Source organism: Ambystoma mexicanum, chromosome 6p (assembly GCF_040938575.1).
Source record: "Ambystoma mexicanum isolate Mex_15411 chromosome 6p, UKY_AmexF1_1, whole genome shotgun sequence".
In the NCBI taxonomy this organism is placed as follows: domain Eukaryota; kingdom Metazoa; phylum Chordata; class Amphibia; order Caudata; family Ambystomatidae; genus Ambystoma; species Ambystoma mexicanum.
The window spans coordinates 786,304,409-786,322,402 of NC_090935.1; the positions used below are offsets into that span (position 1 = coordinate 786,304,409).

General features: G+C 46.9%; 1 protein-coding gene across 13 annotated transcripts in view; it reads left to right on the forward strand.

Annotated features, from left to right (window-relative positions):
* Window positions 1-17,994, forward strand: part of CAST (calpastatin) — a 757,786-nt gene that overhangs the window by 463,186 nt on the left and 276,606 nt on the right. The gene's annotated exons all lie outside the window — the stretch shown is intronic.

The window sequence follows — 17,994 nt, forward strand, 5'->3', positions numbered from 1 at the left end:
CTGTTAACAGGAAAGGATGTTCTAGAAGAAGGTACTGCTGGCTCACCATTTGGTACCTTAGGTGAGTTCAAGTCCAAATCCAAAAGATCCAAATTGTTATGCAATGAAAACCTAATGATGTTACCACATGGAATGTTGGCAGTTATCGCTCTAGTACTCTCAGTGGTGGATTATGGCAACAGCTTTTATCCATCAAACGACCCCCCCTACCAAAATATGCACTAACATTCTACAAAGAGTGTAATTTGTAGCAGCACTACTCCTCCTGTGACTGTAAAGATGGGAACACGCCACCCCGGCACTCCTGAAACTCCACTGTCTCCCAGGCAATCACAGAATCCAAATTCGAAACCCTTGCTTTGGCCACACCTTCCACAGCACAGGAGTATTGCCTTCGACTCTTTTCTTTTTCAGGCAGTGTTTCTACTCTTTGTGTTGCCAGGTATGCTGACTTTTTTTTTGTAATGAAAAAGAGTCTTTAGATCTTTACGGGTATGTCTTCTTGGCTTTTCAATTCATGTCCCCATAAATCAAATCAAAACTTTGGCTTTCTTGTAAGTTCACTTCCCTTACATTACGTGGCAGAGCGTATGGTAACTTAGGGTTAATGCGACCCTATATTTAGACTCCAGTTCTATTAATTGTTTCTATCCTCCTAAACAGTTAGGGTGAAAGTTATTCTCTGATCCTCGCATATCAGTTCCCCTTCTCTTTGCTCTTCATGCTTTCACTGTAACTTTCACGCCGCCGTACAAAACCCGGCACTTCCTGCTTCTCACCTTCTTGTAGTAGCTCTCTGTCTCTTCCGGAACTCCTCCAACGAACACCGGACCCTCCTCGACTCGGAGAAATCAGCTGTTCACTGCGGTCGACTCCTTCACTACACTGGGTCTGGATCGGAGGTGCTCTGAAACTCACTGCCGGTCTGACGTCTTTGAAGACTTCGGCACCGGCTCCTCCCCCGCAACGGTGGGGGCTTGAGCGCCGCTACGGGACACCTCTCAGCTGTTCTTACAGCTGCGGAGGACTTTGCCGAGCCGTCTCCTCCTATGCAAGGGTGGGGGCTGAAACGGGGCTGCGTTATCCCTCTTAGCTGCTCTGACAGCCTCACCCTCTGCAAGGGTCGGGCCAGAGCCGTCAATAGGGCGGTTACAGCTGGATTAGGTTTCCGGCCTTCTTAACGCCTTCTCAGCCTCTTCGCTCACTTCGTTTCTCTCGACCTCTTTTCAGTTCACCTCAAACAGTCTCTAACTATATTTTCACAAGACTCTCAACAGGAGCATGTCTTGGCTTAATTCTTAGGGCAACCTTATCTCAATAAGCCCATTCATAAACAACATCCTCTTCAGGGGAAACCTTTTCCTCCTCACTCTTCTGCAAAGGCTAAAAAACAACACAGAAGTCCAGTATTAAAGAAAAGCACCTTATTGAAAATATCTCTTTATCTCTCATTGGACCACTCAAATGTCTTTCCAAGAGTTAGGACCCCCCTTCATGACACTTTACGAGATCATCATCTTACTCTTCCTGATTTGCTTATGACACAAAGGAGATTTAATTATTTAATTGGCTCTGATCTGACTCATCCTCCTGTGGCATCATCACACCAAGTTTTAACAGCCTCGCGAAATATCCAATAGTCTGCACCACACATTTCTGTAAGAAGCCTATTTTCACGACATCACCCGCAAAGGACCGGCTCATTGTTACGCACCGTTTGAATTGTGGGTTGTGTCTTTTTGGACACTCTACGTTATTGTGCAGGACCATAGGGGGCTCGCCTGTTTGCTAGGTTGTGTGGTTCCCAGTTTTTACCCCACCCCCTGCTATTTTATGTTGGGTGCCTACCGCTGGTAGTAGACCCACTTAGACAGTGGGATTGGGAGTGTCCTTTTATAGACATTACTGTTTTTATAATGAGCTTAATATATTTTCTGTACTGTGTATTATGCCGAAGTACTTCATTTTTGCTCGATATTATGTGTGACTTAAAGTATAGATTTTTCAGTATATCAATGTGGTGTATTTTCTAGAGATGTGTGTGGACTAATTGTTCCTTTGTGTCGACTTGCTACTCCTACCTGAGAGTTAAGACTTGTCACTCAGTCCACGTTACCTCCCCTTAAGAGGTTTGGCTTCCCTTTCTGATCAGATGTGTTTAACCTGCATTAAGGTCAGTGGTTGTATTGTCGTCAACAGACGACGGTAGAAAAACTGCCTTAACTGAGAGATTGAATTTCCTCTTAGAAATACTCGATAAGAGGATGGCGTCTCACGGAAATGGTTCAGATCCTGGGCTATCCCCAGTGCACTTTGAGCACAGTTGGTTCGGCATGACCGGTACAGTACTGTGGGGCATTTTAGGGTGTGGGAACAATGGGCGCAGGTTGTACACCTTTGTAATGTGTACTGACCTCTGATGCATTAAACTTGTTCTGAGTTGCAATTCGGATGTTACATTTTTTAAGGTGCAATTCTTAAAATACACTCCCCTTTAAGAGAGACTCAAAGGCATGAGTCTCAGTACTAAACTGTGTTTTAGCAGTTTCTGCAGTCACCCAGTTGGACGCAATGCCCCACTGAAAAATATATTGTTTCATACCTTGACAATAATGAACTTGGTTGCACCAAGGGGACGTGGACATGCAGCTCTCTCCTTTTCCGGCCCTTAATGCAGGTTGCCTTATTGCTTAGCATTGCCCCCTTCACAGCTGGCCTGGGGTGGTGGTAGGCCCCCTCCGGCACGGTGGAAGTGGCCCGTGTAAAGAAGGCATGATATCAAACAGTGTAGATAGACACAAGTGATCACAGTTCAAGGGTGTTTATTGAACTTCATATGGGTTGGTTGAACGCCTATCTAAACCTAAACCTAAATCTAAAGATGGGAGCAAGCTACGACCATCAAATGATAATAACGCAGTCCTAGACAAGTCTCTGTCAAACAAAAGGGCCTACACTAATAAACCTATTGCCAATCCTTACTTCTAAATACAAAATAATGGGGGGCAATGGTGTATGCAAACAGAAAAGTGTTCAAGAAATAATATGTCGGGACTGTTGAGCAGTTGGCTTCCCTTCCCCATGTTTTCAGCACAGGGCAAGGCGGCACATTCGAGCATCGCACACACTCTGGCTTCTCGGCCACAAGGATACAGTTCCAAGTACAGGCATCAAGGCCTTCTGCTTAAGCCTCTTTTCCAATGACAGTCTCATATTGCAGAGGGTCTGTCGTAACAAACAAATCCTCTTTCATGCTGAGACACCCTTTTTATCACAATGTTCACACTTGGTCTCCCTTGTTCAGGCTCAGGCTATGGATCTCCCTCATTTGGGCTCAGATCCCTTTGATATGGATCTCCCTCGTTTGGGCTTGGATCCACTTGATATCAAGATCGAAGACTTTTGAATGTGCGATATGTTTTGCTTGAACCGTCACAGGACCACTTCGATTCACTTCACACAATTATTCTCATCAATCTTCTACTTTCGTTTCTATTGGCGGGATACCTTACAGAGAACTTCGATTGAGCACATTCACAGTGCCGGACCACTCTGTCAACGGTATCATATCTTCTCAAAAGTTCAAACAGTCATCAGCAGTTTAACTTTACTCGCGTCTTTATCACACGCGTTTAACAATGTTCGTTCCAGCGCTCGTTATACAATGTAGCCGCTTGCAACCTTAACTTCAACACAGACCGCTCGTGCATCAGTCGCCCCAACTCACTGGCTGTGGTGATCTTTCTGGGGCTTCTTTGTTCCTGGAGCCAAGGACGATACCACGGCAACTGCTGCTGCTCCTCCCCGCTTGAGTCAGTTATCCGGGAGGGCCTTCGGTATCTCCAACACACAATGCAGGATTCTTCAGTCTGGTTTCCTGGCTTTATGCTTTCAGCCTGGAAGGTTTCTTGAAAGTAACGCTTGCTTGAAAGGTCAAGAGTAATTTCCTTCTTACGAACCCTTCTTTTTTTTTAACGTCTTTCTCCCCTCGTTCAGCTGCTGACTCGAAACTGCTGTTCCTTTGTGTGTTTTGCCTCGCTCAGAGTGTGCTCTCGTGCTGCACCTTTTATCCATGTGGGGAAGTTTAATGGAAGTCAGATGTGAGTGATTGTCAGTAATTGCCTGACCTCGCCTGACCATAGTAGCGGGACATGTCAGATACTATGCTTGGGTGTGAGTCTGTTTTCTTCCAGAGCGGGCTGTCCGTGTGAAAGTGTTAGATAATTGAAAGTGGTGGATAAGGTTCCCACGTATCCTACCTGGTAGGATGGGGTAAATATGTGACATGGGAAGGGATACGGTGGCTCGCCATCCGGTCTCCCACTTCCCGAAGACCCCTCACCCAGATGATTCTTCCACACTGGTGCACCCCCAGGGTCTGGATCCAAAAGACGATGGCCGTGCCCTGGCCCCCTGAGAGAGAGATATCCGCGGGGACTAGTGGGTGAGACACCTTCTGATTTCTAACACCCGCAACTGGCTGGAGGTAAGATACCTCGGCTATGCCTAGAATGAATAAAGGTGATTCTGATGATAGTGGCCCAACTCTGGATTAGCAGGCCACAACTCACTGACGGTGTGGGATCCTGTGGCAAAAACCATTGAAAGAATCCACATGTGGGTCGGTTTGTTACAGGCTCCTCAATCTGTCTTTCCCTATTGGGGAACCCCTAAAGGGCAGTCTCACCATTGTTCACTCAGAGGTAAAACTGTCCCTTACTGGTAGGTTTGCCACATTGTCCCTTCATGCACAGCCACTCTGAACAGCCTAGATCTGCCTTGAGGTACTCTCTTACTACCCACCTGATGGCTTCTCTTGTGGCCTGTCAATCTGCCCTTGTAAGACAGTCTGCTCATCAGGCTATCAGAAAGCGAAGAAAGCAGCCCCTTCCATGCAGCCATGTCATGAGGCCCATGAAACGTCTCACAAAACGGCCGATCCACTGCAGGTTTTTGCACTTGTCAGAAAATTGTAATTTGTAAGAAAAACACATGGACATTATTGTATATATGTCCAAATTACATGTGCATAATTTATGCAGTCATTGTGTTCACCACCATCATAGGAGTAAATTATGGATGATGTAATTCAAGCATAAAATTGTTATGTGAATTGGTCCATCGTATTTATTCTCATGATTCCTCCGGTTTGTCCTGACATGACTCGCATCCAGCCTCCACCTAAGCTGAATGAAAACTTGCCACTGTGCCCTTCTTTAGAAACCAGGTTGCAGTGCCTTGTTTGTGTCCGTGTCCAAAATCCAGTCTTTCTTTTATATTCCTGAATAACCATGGCACAGCATTTAGTGGACATAGGAGCTGTTACAATTGTAAACAAAAAAATAACCATTGAATAGGTTGCAATCGCAGTCATATTTAAACATACAACAAATGTCATGAAGGGTGACATGCTTCTGCCATACCAGTCACAAATGTGTCCGAAAAAAAAAGCCACTGTTGTCGCTGCTTTTAAAAGCTCTTTACACAGAGGCAACAATCGCCCATAACAAGGGCTGCACCAGTGAAAGGGCCGTTAACGAGCGTCCACGGGCTGTTTCCAACTGGTACACATATGGGAACAGGTGATTTATTGCTATTAGAACCCCAGCTTTGCTAACTGGGGTGCTGGGCTATTATTTTGTCTGAATTCATGGGCCACAGCGATTGTGCGACACTTTGTTTCAGAAAAAAAGAAAAATCACTCAACAGGGCCGCCATTTTCATGGTGGGCTTTTCTGGTCAGAGATGGGAAACGACAAGGTGACTGCTGTTAATGTGAATGGCGGCTGGGTGTTGGCTAGGCTGTGGGAGTAGCGGACCAGTGGGGAGAGTGCAGGACTTTGGATAGGCGGGTGGGGGGAGGTTGCACAGTTAGTAGCTTGCTCCCATCCCGGCCTTAGATTGTTGCATTCTCTCCTGGTTGAAGCAACATGATTGACTTGAGCACTTGCCCAGGGTGTTTCATTTAAGAAACAAAGTTCTCATTCAATATCACTAAGCAGCAGCTAAGAGGATAAAGTATTGTGAAAAGGCATATGTTAAATAAAACTAGGCTGCCCTCAAGCTAACCCACCATGAATTTACCAGGAAAGTGAGGGGGAAGCACGGTTGGGTAGAAAATGTAGAAAACAGTGAGAGGAAAAAGCTGAAAGAAGGCCGGTGAAGATGTGAGAAAGGGCTATATCAGGTTTGTCAGTGAGGCATCCATATGGCATTTTTTATCCTTTGAATCCTCCCATTTGTTATTGTGAAGTATTTACCACCAGGTAAGGTTGCTGTCTAGATGTTCTCGACTGAGACTCACATGGCCCCTTAATGACTCTGTGGCTAGGGCTGATGGGATTTGTAGTCGAGAACATATGGAGAGCCAGTTGCAGAACATAGATGTAAGGGGGCACATTTAAAAAAAAAAAAGGTTGTATTCATTGGAATGAGTTGGTCCTTTTAAGGGAAACCATCATGGAAGCAACTCTGTATAAACAAAAGAACAGGTGGTGATCAGCTACTTGTGCAGAAGCAACAGGACGTTCTGGATCTAGTTCACTACACCGAAGAAGTGGCAACCTCCTAGCCTCTGATCTGGTGGGTGTCTGCATCTTTGTGTGTATGGGGTGTTCTGTAGTAGGGTATTATGAGAAATGCATGCATCTATGTATTCACAGTAGGATTTGTTGCATACAGTGTGGTAGTAGTGATGTGAGCATACAAAGATAGTGAAGCGTTTTGATATATGGATTCGAAGTTGCTACCAGTGTGGGTGGGGGTGCAAGTTTTATGTTCTCATTTGAGGTTAGTGTTGCATTCTAGTCAAGAGTGTGGGTGTGTATGAGTGTGGGTGTGTATAGTCATACAACGTATCCTGCTGGGTTGATACATAGCTTGTGATTGTAATTTGTCTGGGGTGGTTGTCCTAGTCTGGAGATGTTGCCTGCAAGGGAGGCTTGTGGATATATACATCGGCCGTTGCCCTGAGGAGATGGCAGTGCATGCTAAAATGGCACAAGGTTGATTTGATTCTTTATTGTTTTCTTGTGGGTTTTTTTTGTTTTTGGTGCTAGGGAGGCATACCGAGAGCCACTATTACTTAATCTTTGGTTGAAATTAAGAAATATTTTTTGGTATATCCTAGTGGAATTCGTTCAGCGAGTTCGGTGCTATTGATAGTGTTTTGGCAGTTGCAGATTGGTACTCAAATGGTTTTAGATGATGTCATGGTCAGACGTACTTTTTAATTTATTTATTTTATATATTGGTTATTTATAATGCACCTATAGACAATGTTAGGAGTTTGGTAAAAGAACGTATTGACTTCTGATCACTTACCTTGACTTGTCTATTCTTGGTCTCTCCACCTCTCTACTGGTTTCCGTAAGGTATGGTGGTCAGAATCCACATATGTGTGAGTGCTGTGAGGGGGGAGTACTGGTATCATGGATGGCGTGGAACGTTGTTAGGCAAGATTGTGTGCAGTTTCCTTTGGAAGACTACAGCAACCTTGACCTCCTGGCAATATGAACCCAACCTTTGGTATAAGCCTGTACTACACAGGTTGGTAGAGTGGCTGAGCAGCCAGGCTTATCTCAAGAGGGGTCAATGTGAGCAGTAGGGTTGTAACACAGTGACAGTTATTCAAATAAATAATTGCACTCAAGGTTTCTTGATTAAACAATTATAAATGTATTTAACAGTCAGTTATACAAGCCTTCAGAAGGGAGCCAAACATGTAACAATTGTAATACACTTCAAAGCACACTCTGTTTCTCTAAATTAGATGATACCCATTTGGGATGGCACACGGACACTCCCTACACCCTCAGGTGACTTAAATAGCTAGGACACTGTGGACATTGATTTATCACTGGTATATTTAGGGCAATACTGAGTTTGGGGTACAAAAGATAGAAAAGAGGAATAAAACAAAGGTTAACAAATAATTAACTGGTAAGTACTTTTTAAAACCTTCCAATGCAAATCACTCTTTCCTGGGGTAAAGGCAAAAGCACAAAGTCAGCGGCAGAAGGGTCTCTTAGGGAGCCAGGACAGTCAATGTTACTTCAGCAGAGTCTAGGGGAGCTGAAGATCTTCTTTGCAGGTAAGTAAAAGTCTTGCACACTGTTTTTAGAAATGTTTGTAGAAATAAGATTCACTTGAAGGGCCACAAGCTGGGAGGCTTGTGAGGGGCAAAGCTGCAAGCAACGCTGCAAGGGCAACCAAGACAAGTCTCAACTGAGAACAAGTAAGGCTACACAACAAGAGGTAAATCCTCTTAGGTTTACAGTACCTTTGGTTAGAAGAAATGGTTCCAGCTGGCTTCTGTTCCGTTGTGGCTCTGCAGATCCTGTTGTTCCTGTGCCTCAGTCGTGGGGACAAGAGGGAGGACTTCTGGGGACTCCTGCGACACAATGGGAAGGTCGGCGGCAGCAAAGGTCAAACTTCAATTTAGCGGCACTTCGTGGTTTCAGCTCCTCGTGTCTACAGCAAATAGCAACACTGCTACCACTTCAGACTTTCCTCGCATCTGGGGTCTAGCACTCTGTTGAGCTGGCTCAGGCTTGGTCAGTCCTGCTTTAGAGCGGTCGGGAGGATCTTCCTGGCACTCGGGTCTGACTTAAAAGCGATGCACTCGATCTGGTGTTCCTCTCCCTGGCACTTCGGTTCTAGCAGCAGCAGCAGTGGAAGTACAGCCAGCTCTGAGAGGATGTCCAGACAAGTTCACTTTGGGGTTGATTGGTCCCACCAACCCAAGGGTAGAAGGTGTCCTTGCAGGGCTTCTCTGGTCGAAACGAATTTGGAGCTTCAGCACAGCAGTAGGGCTTCACCAGGCAAACCAATGGTCCAGGAGTTGCAGCAGACGTCTCTTCCAAGTTCTTCTTCGGATTCCTTCGTCCAGTGGTCGACACTGCCTTCCAAGCCAACAAGCATTGCCTTTTATGCAGGGTTCTCCTATTCATTCCAGTCTAGCTGTCAATCACACAGCAGGGTGGCCGTCCTCCAAGGACAGCCAGCCGGCCAATCACCATTGGGTGCATTCCAGTAACCAAGGGGATTAAGCACAGGGAGTTTCGGGCACCTCCTGCCCCTGCCAGACATACTGGAGCCAGAGGCGTGCTTCACTCGTGAATCCCGCCAAAGACAAAGTGAACAAAAGAGCCAAACCTGGTTTGGCGCGCAGAGTAAATCTCAAAAAGGACCTTTCCAACAAGAAATGACGAAAAACAAGACCAGGGCCATTTTTACAAAATGGGCACCCATGAGTGCCTTAGTGCAACTGTGAATGCAGCCCGCGGTAAAAACATACACTGGTAGTAAAAAGTAAACCACTGCCACCAGCCATTAATTGTAAAAGGCATAAAAATGTTTCATGAGAAACAAGACAAAGGGGATACTAAGTAAACCCTCCAGCAGCCTATGGTAAAATAGTTTGTGCTAGGTCTAGAAAGTTACAAAATATAAGTAAAATCAATTTCACTTCACTGCTCTTGGAAACAGAAGGTATTTACCTTTGGGAAATCTAAGACTTCCCTGTGCCACTGCACTGAAGGTGCTGTGTGCATCACACTGTAAAGATGATCCCTATAGAGTTTGTCAGACTCCAAAAACCAATGGAAACACAGAAAACGGATAGAATTAAAAGTACAAAGTCCCAAAGTTCAGCAAAAGAGCTTGGGGTCTCTAAGGTGGGAGGAATTAGGCACTAAACTGAAATTTCTCCCTAACAAACTTTAAGAGATTTGATGCCTTTGCGCAGCAGATGGAATGTTGGGAGTGGCAGTCAAAAGGGTGGTTGACTTGGGTATGGCTGTAGGTGATTGTAATGTTGTTATGGATAAAGCTACTGAAAATACTTCTCTGTAACTGGGAAATAAAATAGGGTTGCCATTTCTACATTTTACTACCATGTGTCTCCGGGCTCACTATTTTAATCATTACACCTTTCTGGTCAATATCATTTTGAGTGATTAACAGCATGTTAAGCGCAGCATGCTGCTGCAGAGCAAGCTGCTTCCAAGAAGAGTGGGTTGTTTGAATGAACATTAGGGTGCTCCGTTAAGGGATGGAATGAGATTGAAGCTTCTAGTGGCAATCGATGCTCTGGAGCAAATGGTGAGAAGATGTTTTCTGGTGATCGGCCGGTAGCTTTTTACTTCCGAGGACAAGCACTAAAAATGGGTGTGGATAGCTAAGGTCTACCAAGATGAACCTTTATCCGTACTTCCTGGTTGTGTGTCTCTACCTGCTATTCTGACTGCCAACCATTGACTGTGCAGGGCTTTTAGGAGGCATCTCACTCCTGTGTTCAGGGCATGGGAGTATTTTCCTAATTCTTTAAAAACTGGTTCCTTAGGCTTTCCTTGGCTCACTTATTCATAGCAATCAGCGAACAGTTAGGGCGAAATACCGATAAGGGTGGGGAAAGACTTCAAAACATGATAACGCATTACGTTGAATAAAGGAATATGCACACACAGGTATTCTGAAAGTATACTTTCAGATGTTTTTCAGGATGATAGTTTGGTGCTGGTTGCAAGTAATAAAGGTTCAGCAAGTCCCTCAGAGCACAGGTTACTCATTATACACATGTCTTGAAAGAGCACAGGGACCAGCAGAGGCACATGACAATTCCTCGTCAGTTTGTTGTCTTCTGTGATTCTCGAGTCATCAAGTTTAACAGAGTAAGTATGCAGACATTATACGAACATGGGTGCAGAGTGAGAAAACCGTGCTCTTAACCATGTAGTTTTGTCCATTCAAAGTTTTAGTAGCCAGCCAATCACTAAGGAGGCTGTCAAATTCACCTTTCATGTGTTTCCTTCCGGGCTTCCCCTCGGGTGTGGATGCAGAATATATATCTAAAACACCATTCAGAAATGGTACATTTCTTATTTATGTAACTGTGCCCTTCTCAGAGGCGGGCAGTATCCATAACCATATTTCTGATGTTTGTTAATCTGCTTAGAATCACATGCTGTGCATAGGTCCGACATCCAGTGGTCACTGCAGAGTATTGCATTTTGTTTTTCGTAGTCGAAAAGGGGACGTCGACAAGGCGTGTCTGTAACACTATCCCTATAGTGACGTGTGTAGTACCCACAATCCCTCACGCGTCGAGGTCCCTCTTATTGTTTTTTTCCGCCCAGCTAATGGTCGCCTTTACGCGGAGCTCCTCGAGAGACATTGCAGATTTCATCTCCTCGACCTTTGGTCGTTTTCCTATATTAATATAGAACATATCGATCCCCCCCTCGACGCTGTTGTGAAGCTGTCTCCGCCGAGCAAGATCTTCGACGGAGGGGACGAGCGGAGGAGATCCTTCGGCGTTGCCGAACACGTGGCCTGGCCTCGCAGGCCAAACACAGTAGGGAGAGTGGGGGTCGTGGGACATCTCTAATTCTTTTCTGAGAATGCCTTTCCTTTTCCCCTTCCTTTCCCTTGGGGTGGTTATCACGTTTTATTGCCTCGGCTATGGAGAGGACACCCTTTAGGTTTTGCCCGCTTTGCAAGGGCAAGTTTACTTGGAAGGACAAGCATTCACGGTGTAACCGCTGCTTGCCCCTCGATCACAAGGAGGAAGGTTGCACGGCTTGTCGGCTTCTTAAGCCGAAGACTCTAAAAGACCGTAGGGTCAAAAGGTGGGCGGCCTACGCTATGTCGAAGGCCGACGCACCACCCACCGTCGCTACCTCCGACAGTGACGAGGAACGTGATACCACGACCTCCGCTACGGAAGTCGTAAACCCCTCTAGGGAGCGCACACGCGCTTTGTCGTCTGTCCCCGGCCCCGATGGGCTCGGTTCACGCCCTGCTTATGGGGATGAACACCCCGGCGACACTGACGCACACAAGACCACACATAAGCACACAACCCATGGCTCTTCTTTGCCAAGGGCAAAGAGAGCATCAGCCCCCAAGGAGACGCAGGTTTCACCGGCGGCCTCCTCGGACCGTACGGGTTCGAAGCCCCTCTCGCAGCCGCGACCAGCGACTGGGCTTTCGGCAAATAAGGGCGCCGCCCCCAAATCATCGGCCGGAGCGCATCAGCAGAAAGCGCATACCGCCGTAGAGCGTTCGACACCCATAACGTCGAAACCACAGCTCTCCGCTGACAAACGAGTCGCTGAGAGCTTGGCGAGGATCGTGGTAGCCGACGCCCACAAGCGTACGCCGAAAGACGCGTTGAGCGTTACGCAAAGGTCGAAAGACACGCCGAAAACACAGGGACAATCTCCTTCAGTCGAAGGAATTTCCAGCACACCTGAAGGCTTTTCGGAGGACGACGGGACACTTTCCTCGACGTTATGGGAGAGGTCGAGCCGTTTTCAGCTACAAGACACCAATTTTCCCCCGCTAGACCGCTCAGGGGTACCCCATGAAACCATGGAGAGGCTCCATCTATGCATGGAAAGAATGGAGAGGTTTATGAATGCCCAAAACCCTCCCACTCCAAAGAGAATAAGAGAAGGGCCTCAGGAGGACCCCAGGGCCAAAATTCCAAGATTAGGCAATCCCCACCAGGACACAGCCTCAGCCTTCCACAGTGTGTATGACCTCACTGGGGAAGAACATTATTTTGAGGAAGAGGTAGAGGATGAGTTTATGGACGAGGAAGACGGACGGAACCAGGAGGAAGGTCTGGAAGGCAGCCCAGACTTGGTAGGGGAAGGCTTCGGAGAAAATCCAGAAGAAGGACCTTCTCACCCCTGGCAATCACCATCAATATATTCCGACACTGATGCCCTGAACCTAAATCCTCCTGACATCTCACCTGGTAGAAACACGTCTCCCATTGACGATCAACCCACATTTAATGCCCTGTTGCGTAGAGCAGCAGCACACTTCGAACTGGACACTGGGGAGCTCTCCCCTGAATTAGACTTTGTAGAAAGGGTAATTAAGGAGAAACCCCCAGTTAGTCAGACAATTCCCCTCCTTGCTTCTGTGAGGAGAAGAATCATCCCTTCGCTGTCCACACCCGCACTAATCAGAGGGGTCAATCCTATAATTGAAAAACTTTTCACTCCTTCACCCTCAGACCCGCTGTACATCAGGGGACATTCCATTCCAGATTCCCTGGTAGTAACCAACACAAGAAAGAGGGCAGGGGTACCACTTTCCACCAGTGAGGCACCACCTGACAAGGAGGGCAAGCGGTTATATGCCCTTGCAAAAAGAGTTACATCCTCGGCCGCCTTTTCGGCAAGAATTGCCAACAACAATTCTTTGCTCGCTAGCTATGCGGACGCGCAGTGGGCCAAACTGCGCAAAGACGCCGAAGAAGCGCCGGAACCATTACGTACACGCCTGCTTTCAACTATTGGCGAAGGAACCCAGGTCAACCAGAGTATTGTAAAGAGCTCTCTGGATGCGGCAGAAACTGCGGGACGTTCCCTAGTTCAGGGAATAGTCCTAAAAAGACACGTATGGCTGCGCAACTCAGGGTTCAAACCGGAGACACAGGCGTCTTTAATAAACAAACCTGTTGAAGACTCAAACCTCTTCGGGAAAGCGGTGGATGAGGCTTTGGAGATGGCTAAAAAAGAGTTCGATACTATCAAAACTCTGGACCAAATCTCTAAGCCCTCTACCAGGCGCGGATATGGCAACAAACGCTTTTTACGTGGCCAACGCCAACAACAAAACCAGCAGCAACAGTACCCTGCCACCAATTTTCAGACCAATAGTGGCCAGTACAGCCAAAGAGGACAGCGCCGGGGCAAAGGAAGAGGGCGAGGGTCCACCCCCAGAGGTTCCCAAGCCCCTAACAACACCAAGTGACGCGAAGATTCGCGTCCCCTCCCATGCAACACCGGTCGGGGGCCGGATAACATCCTTTCTTCCAGCATGGGAGGGTATAACGTCAGACCGCTGGGTACTTTCCACCGTAGCCCACGGATACTGCATCGAATTCAACAGTTCCCCAACATATAAACCCCGAGGGGACGACGCATGTCACCGGAACATCTTGCCATCCTTCTACAAGAAGTACAACAACTGCTGGAAAAAGGAGCCATAGAGGTCGTGCCTCTATCTCAGGTAACGGAAGGTATTTATTCAGTGTACTTCCTTGTACCCAAAAAGGATCTAACCATGCGCCCTGTATTAGATCTGCGCCCAGCGAACAAGTTCATCAAACCCCAAAAGTTTCGTATGGTGACCTTACAGGAAGTGATCCCACTGCTATCACAGGGAGATTACATGACAACATTGGACATGAAAGATGCATACTTTCATATTTTAATGTTGCCAGCGCACAGAAAATACCTCTGGTTCATGATAGAGGACAAACACTACCAGTTCAGAGTGCTACCCTTCGGCATAGCATCAGCACCGAGGGTATTCACGAAGGTACTGGCAGTGGCAGCGGCCCACCTGCGCAGGTTGTCCATCCCAGTTTACCCTTACCTCGACAACTGGCTCATAACAGGGGATTCTTACGAAACATGCTTCTCCAATACCCAAAAGACTGTAGACCTTTTGTTCCAGTTGGGCTTCTCCATCAACGAAAAGAAGTCCAGCCTAGACCCCAGCCAAATCAAACAATTCCTAGGGGCTCTAATTCAAACAAAGGACGGCCTCGTCTTCCCCTCCAAAGAGAGGGTCCAAAACATGTTGTTTCAGATCCCTCAATATGTGACCGGTCGAGAGGTGACGGTACACAAAGCAATGCGCTTGCTAGGCATGATGGCGTCGTGTATTTATTTGGTACCTCACGCGCGCCTGCGCATGCGCCCAATGCAAGAGTGGCTCAACAGCCAGTGGTGTCAGGCCAGCGGACTATGGGACGACCTAGTGGTGGTCTCGCAGGCCTTAGTTCTCTCGCTACGGTGGTGGACAAAGGAAAACCTAGAAAAAGGGAAACCCTTTGCCACACCCGCGGCGGAAGCCACTCTAACCACAGACGCATCCCTTACAGGATGGGGGGCTCACCTATCCCATCAAACTGCTCACGGAGAGTGGACTCCGAACGTAGCATCCAAACACATCAATCTTCTGGAGCTACTAGCGGTGTTCAAGGCGCTAAAAGCCTTCAAGGAACACCTACAAGGCAGGACAGTGATGGTCCTTACAGACAGCACCACAGCCATGTATTACATCAACACGCAGGGGGGAACCCACTCTCCAGGACTGTCCAAACTGGCCCAAAACATATGGAAGTGGGCTCTCAAACAGAATATGTTCCTTCTGTCACAACATGTACCAGGGGAACTCAATCTGCTGGCAGACAAACTCAGCAGAGATTTCCCCCTGCCCGAAGAGTACGAATGGCGACTGCACGAAGACATCGTCTTCGACGTCTTCACGCAATGGGGGTTCCCAGAAATAGACCTGTTCGCAACCCTGGAGAACTCACAATGCCAAAGTTACGCCTCCAGGTACCCCCAAAACCAATCCAAGGGGAACGGTCTGTCGATTCAATGGTCAGGGAGATTTGTTTACGCTTTTCCCCCGACTCCCCTTCTCAACAAGTTAGTGCACAAGATGCACCAGGAACAAGTAACCATGATACTGGTGGCCCCAATGTGGGCCCGACAGCTATGGTTCGCCCACTTGATGGAGATGTCTCTATCTCCCCCAGTGAAACTCCCCTGCCCGTACAACATGCTGTCACAAGACAAGGGCAGGACTCTGCATCCATATCCCCAGAACATGAACTTAGCAGCCTGGCTCCTGAGATCATAGAATTTGGACATCTACAGCTCCCACAGAGGTGCATGGACATCCTCAGGGAAGCCAGAAAACCTAACACTCGCCACTGCTATTCTAGCAAATGGAAGAGATTTGTCATTTGGTGCAGAGGAAAGAGCATCAACCCAATTGACTACTCTCCCACACATTTTATTCTATACCTGACCCATTTATTGGATTCAGGTCTAGTGTTCAATTCCATTAAAGTCCACCTAGCGGCACTTTCTGCATACACCACTTCCCAACTCAAATTGTCGTGGTGGAAGATCCCTGTTATAAAGGCCTTCATGGAGGGAGTAAAGAGAATACACCCCCCGATAGCTGACCCAGCTCCTGGATGGGACCTTAACGTGGTACTTACCAAACTCATGGGCTCACCATTTGAACCCATGCACAAAGCATCTCTTAAACACCTCACCCTTAAGACTGCTTTTCTAATAGCTATCACCTCCATCAGGAGAGTAAGTGAACTACAGGCTCTTTCTGTTCTAGACCCCTTTGTTACAGTTCACAAAGATAAAGTGGTTCTACGCACTCACCCAAGGTTTGCTCCAAAATTCATCTCAAAATTTCATGTAAACCAGTCTATAGAACTACCAGCGTTCTTTCAAAATCCTTCCAACTTGGGAGAAAGGACTCTGCACACACTAGATGTGCGCAGAGCAGTTATGTTCTACATGGAAAGAACCAGACCACTGAGGAAGACTAATCAGTTCTTCGTCTCGGTGGCAGCAGGAAGAGAAGGGGATGCAGTTTCAAAGTCCACTATTTCTAGATGGATTGTACAATGCATCACGCTCTGTTACACTCTTGCTAAGAGAGAACTGCCCTTTAGGCCAAGAGCACATTCTACTCGAGGCACGGGGGCGTCCATAGCATTCATTGCAAATGTTCCCCTTGAGTCCATCTGCAAAGCGGCTACCTGGAGTTCTGTGCACACCTTTACAAAACACTACTGTCTAGATGCACACTCTAGATCTGACTCCCAGGTGGGACAGGCAGTATTAAGACATCTTTTCTCTACTGTTCCTTCTCATAACCCACCGCCAACTCCGGGTACTGCTCGCTAGTCTATGCACAGCATGTGATTCTAAGCAGATTAACAAACATCAGAAGACAATGCATTACTTACCGTAAAAGCATTTCTGATGGTTGTATCTGCTTAGATTCACATGCGCCCACCCTTCCTCCCCGCTTGGATGGAAGGAACATAGACATCTTTCTATATTTCTCTCTTTTCTGTACTCACTCACGTCTAGAAGGCTCCCTCAGGGCAGAAAAATACAAACAGAGGGACCTCGACGCGTGAGGGATTGTGGGTACTACACACGTCACTATAGGGATAGTGTTACAGACACGCCTTGTCGACGTCCCCTTTTCGACTACGAAAAACAAAATGCAATACTCCGCAGTGACCACTGGATGTCGGACCTATGCACAGCATGTGAATCTAAGCAGATACAACCATCAGAAATGCTTTTACGGTAAGTAATGCATTGTCATTATTATTATTTCTTTATTGTGGTATAGTTTTATGCAAAAACTTTTCACAAATCGGAATAGATAAAGTTCTTAAAGCTATGATGTTATATGATAGTTTATTTATATAGTGCCTACACACAATAAACAATGTGTTTCAAAGCGCTTCAAGGCAAGGGAGGGAACAAGGGAAAATACAATGGCATTCTTACAGGCCATGAACAGTAAGGATGTGAAATTAACTATCGTACTCGGCCTAATGACATTTCAGATAGTGCAAGAGCTAAGACATAGATAAGGAAGGGTGGGGGAGAGTGGCAAGGAAATGGAAACAGACAGGCGACTACCGTACTAGGCCTGACAACATTTCTGGTAGATCTGGAAGGGTGGCGGGGGGGGACAAGTAACGGGAGAGGGAAGGAGATACTAGGTCCAGTGACAATTCTGATAAACTGCATAGAAGAAAGGAAGGGGAGAAGATAGAAAAGGGGAGAAAGTGAGAGAACGGAGAGTAAGCAGTCAAAAAGAGTGGAGACGCAACGGGGGAGAGCGAATACAATTGCAGAAGTCAGTAGTAACACATAATGTTGCAAGCCAGAATACAAGATGAAGATGGGAACAGCATGATTCAGGGCCACCATGAGTACAATATGCAAAGGAAGTCCAGCATGAGAGTTGAGAAAGGGTGACGCACCCGTGAATCAATGAAGTCCATAAAAGTCAAATCCAGAACTGGCCACGAGACGGTGATGGTGAAACCAGAATGTATCAGGACAGACTCCTGGAGAAGTAGGCTGGAGGGGAGGAGGGGGAGCAGGGTAGAAGAATCGA